General features: G+C 41.0%; 1 long non-coding RNA gene across 1 annotated transcript; it reads left to right on the top strand.

Moving 5' to 3' along the window:
• Positions 1-401: 401 nt before the first annotated feature.
• LOC140696396 (uncharacterized) lies at positions 402-4,294 on the top strand. The gene is made up of 2 exons (XR_012072668.1): positions 402-1,253; positions 2,498-4,294. It is a non-coding gene; the product is annotated as an uncharacterized lncRNA (long non-coding RNA).
• Positions 4,295-4,601: the final 307 nt, after the last annotated feature.

Genomic DNA, 4,601 nt, shown 5'->3' with positions numbered 1-4,601 from the left:
GTTTCCATTTTTACTTATGAGCCTTTTGAAATTACATGTTTCCATTTTGCAATTTGATGTAATAATGAAGAAACTCCAAATTTGTAAGTTATTGTATTGCTTGTTTTTATTGTGTAAAATTAATTGCTTCATTTATTTATGTCATTAAGAAGGGGGGGTACAATTTTGCACATTTTACCATTTGCTGTAATAATTAACATGCCAATAACAGACGCCTTGGAAACAGGACGGATCAAGCCTGAGAGTCTGAATAGCACAGAACATGGCAAACCCTGTAGTTAGAAGGACTCCTCCCAAAAACATGGTGAAGAACGTTACATCACGTGAGTATTAACAATCCTGATGAGCATATACTGACTTGTGGAAATGGGTACGTTTAAGTCAATACAAGAAGTGGCTTTTATAGAGGCAAGAGAGTATAGTTCTCGAACATTGTAACACAGTTGAAGTGAACACTGATACAGTAGGCTTGTATGGGCTGCACAAACTTGGTGCTGACAAAATAGTTGGATTTGAAAAGATACCTTGGTAAATATTTGGTACAGATTCTTTAAAACTAGCTGTTACTAATGGGGGTTCAATACTGGCTATTTCTTTCCATGATTTCCATAAACTAGAAAGCTAAGTCAATTTCACAACTTTGTATTTATGTATTCAGCATCAGACAGTTTTGCACAGGAGTGTGGAGAAACTTCACAGATCTGCAAAATCTTTAGCATTTTAGCATTTGGTGTATGTCTCCTGTTATGACTAGTTACATATATGGGTATCTCTTGAAGGCAGGAACCATTTCTTACTCCTCTGTGTATCTTCTTCTCCTCCTACCAGTCTCAAGCAGAGAGAAAACAATAGAGTTGGTGTTGAGTTGGCTGAATGAATGGGCAGAGTCTACTAGCCAAGGTGCAGTCACCCAGTCAAGTGTTTCTCCATATTCCTAGTCAGAGAAGATGGCAAAATAAACCACAGAAAGACAACAATCCACACGTACCTTAGAACACACCTCCTGCCCAAAGTCTTGTGAGATTATAGTGGCCGGTCCTTGTAGCTCCCAAGACCCGATGGTCTGCAGTCTGTCTTCAGTCCTGGATGCCGAGTTCCATTCTGACAGTGTCTGTCAGCCACACCTGAGGTCTCATGCTCAACAGTCCCCTTGTGTCCTGCTGGGAGCTCTGGCTCCACAAGAAAAAAACCTTCCAGCGGAGATCTTAGCCACCCTCAAATGTCTCTGAACAGTGACCTATAAAAGACTGCAGGTATTCTGAGAGCACTATGCAACAAAAAACTTTGAGAGCCCAGAACATTAATCCAAGTCTCATGTCTCCTTAGATAACCGGGTGATAGTTAAGATAATCCCAGGGAAGCTGGCTACTTGAATCCAGTAAAAATCACAGATTTAGATTGATTGGAAAAACCCTGAATTCATGAAGAATAGTAAATACAGATTTTTGTTTTTTAATCAGGGTTTTGTTCCTTTCAAGTGGGGTGAATGAGTCTGAATGGTCCAGAAGAACTTTGAGTATTGGCATTAAGAACCTAGTTACACAGACATGGAATTAGTATGTTATTTGCTGATAATTAATAATTCTAAACTCGTGGTTTTAATTGAAAGTTGTAGCTCTTCTTTCCAGAACAACATACAAATGTCCACACAAATGAAAGGTAGGCACAATTTCTTTAACAAATCTAAGCTATTCTTTATCTTCTTAGGTATATTTGCAGTTATTTCTTTATAGAACAAAAGTAGACCTCAGTTCTAGCACCCAAAGAAATGAATAAACGAATATATGTATGTATATGTATGACTGGGACACTATGTGGTACACCAGAGATTGACATATTGTAACTGATTATACTTCAATTTTAAAAATAATAATTTTAAAAAGAGTTTGAAAAGAAACCACTACCAATTCTGAGTAACTGATGCCCCCAAATCGATCACTTTTTAATTTTATCTCCCACTTCTCTATTTCTATAATTCTTTTGTCCTCTGATGAGAAGTTCCTAATTCATGTTACTTTACAAGGGAGATTCTAGTGGGGAGGGTATAGCTCAAGTGGTAGAGTGTGTGCTTAGCATGCGCAAGGTCCTGGGTTCAATCCCCACTACCTCCATCTAAAAAAAAAAAAAAGATAATATGTAAACCTAACTATCTACCCCCCCTAAAAAATAAATTAAATAAATAAGAGGAGATTCCTAAGTGCAGAATACATGTAATTGGTTCTCATCAGGGATGAGAGAGATTTTCAGAACTAATAATTTTCATTATTACACACAATGACAGATTTGGATAATTGCCTCCTCCATATCAATTTTCTCCTTCTTTCTGGCTAACAGAACCCCCATTCTATTTGAGGATTAAAAACAAACTCGCTCTTGCAGCCAGAGTCAGTTATGTCGAATCACGGCCAGTGGAGCATCTGGGAGGTGGCTCCAGAAATGATCTTGACAAGGGCTCCGTGGCTTGCTAACTTCATTCACTCTTTTGCTCTTTGCCTAGGATGCAAATGATGGCTGGAGTTCCAGGACCCATCTGACAGCCACGAGGACAAAAGCCACACATAAAAGGATGGCTGAACGGGAACACAGATGGAGAGTGAGGCAATTGGGACATCAGCCCTGCACAGATTTATGTCTAGATTTCATGTTAAGTGACAAAACCAAAACCTCTCTTTTATTTATACTGCTGTTTGATTGGATTTTCTTTTGTTTGCAGCTCAACCTACATCCTAACTGCTGTATCCTCATCTACTCAACCAGCCTTGTTGAAGATGGGGTCCACAGACTTCCAGAGCAGTGCTTTTCAAACTATAACGTGCATGTAAATCACCAAGGATTCTCTCTCTAGAACTCCAAACTGCTGGCCACTGTCACTGCTCTTCATCCTCAAGGTCCCCCTGCTATGCTTTGCTAAGCTCCCCGATGAGATGAGGTGGGAAGCGAACAGCAGTCTCCTCCCACGACTGACCCGGTCAGCCCTACCGTAACCCTCCACCCCAAAACTATCACTTAAAAGATTAAAAAAAAGAAACCCCAAACTCCTTAGCAGAGCATCAGGGTCCCTTTCCAGCCTCATTTTCAACTTCTCTTTTATTCCTGTCCTGCCGGGATTCTCGCTGACCCATTTGATGCTCCTTAAATACCTCTTGCTATTTCAAGCCTCTCTAAACCTTCTGTCTTGCTGTTCTTTCTGCCCAGAAGAGGCCTCTCATTCCTTAGTTACCCAGAAACCCCCTACTTGTACTTTAAACTTCTGCCAGATGTCACTCCCTGGACAGTTAGTTCAGTCCCTCGGTCCATCCTCTGAGCTTTCAGGACATTCTGTACATGGTGCTTGCTGTCTGCCCATCGCTCAGTGTATTGTCATTTATTTGTTTATAGATCTGTCTTCTCCATCTGACTGAGCACACTGAGGACATGAATGATAGCCTATTCAACTCCACCTCCCGAGTATCTGACACTTGGCAGTGCCCTTTAAGTATGGGAGGAGGGAAAGGGGTAAAGAGAGGTGGAGAAGCTTTGGGACCATTTACATCAATTTTATCAGCCTCTCTTCTTCTGCAGAAGCAAGAGTAGCAGTGCCTCACCTCTGTCTTCCAAGGGTCTTTATGTTTACATTAAATTTGGTAAGTGCCTTGGACCTTGGAAAGATAGGAAAGGCTGAGACAAAATCTCAAAATAGTCATATAAACAGGACTGACTCTTAGGGCAAGACTCCACTCAGTGATGAGAAACACAACACGAGGTATGATTAAATGCTCAGGGGCAACCCATTTACATCATTCCCCTGGAAATTCATCAAGTGAACTACAGGCTGGTTTTTTGGGGGTTCGGGAGTTTGTTTTTTTGTTTTGTTTTGTTTTTTGTTTTTTTGCTATTTCTGCAATAATTTTTTTTAACCTTGGTACAGTATTTATTCTTCATGAGTTCCCTAATTTATAAAATATAAAGTGATGAGAAGAGGGGGAAGCAATGGATGTCATATGGGAATTCATTTAGTATTCATCATGGTGCCCTAGAAGGTAGCCAGCGAGGATGAAACAGCTTCACTAATTGTCAGGGTCTCTCCCTCCCTGCTGACATCCCCGTGTCTTCCTCCTTACTTTGCATACGTCCATGCTTGACCCATGTGCGCTGTGTCTTTATGAGCCAAACCTAAGACTTCTAATATTCATCTGTCTCATTCTGCTTCTCTTTTGTTTCTCCTCCTGCTTCATCTCCCCTGTAAAATCTCCACCAACAATAAAGCAATGTGTGGCCGCAGCTAAGGACACACCAAGTAACGTTCACAGCTAAATCTGCATTCCTTTCTGGGAGCGCTTTTGTTCGTCTTTATGAAGTGTGTGTAAGGGCCCCTAGTGATCCAGACCCCGCTGGTTATTAATCATTTGTGTTGTATCATTCTTCCTGTTGTGCACAGCAATGCAAGTGACATCTGTCTCAAAGCCAACTGTCAGTATCTTCTTTAGAACCTCTGTGTTAATCCTGCCACCTTCACTTGCTTGTGGACAAGTGTCAGAGTCCCCAAATTGCCACTCCCTAGAAAATCTCCTTCCAGGACTGCTTTTATACAGACGACCAGCCACACTGGAACTTTAAGTCTC

Source organism: Vicugna pacos, chromosome 5, assembly GCF_048564905.1.
Source record: "Vicugna pacos chromosome 5, VicPac4, whole genome shotgun sequence".
NCBI classification, from domain to species: Eukaryota; Metazoa; Chordata; class Mammalia; order Artiodactyla; family Camelidae; genus Vicugna; species Vicugna pacos.
This window is presented reverse-complemented; position numbering and strand designations above follow the sequence as displayed.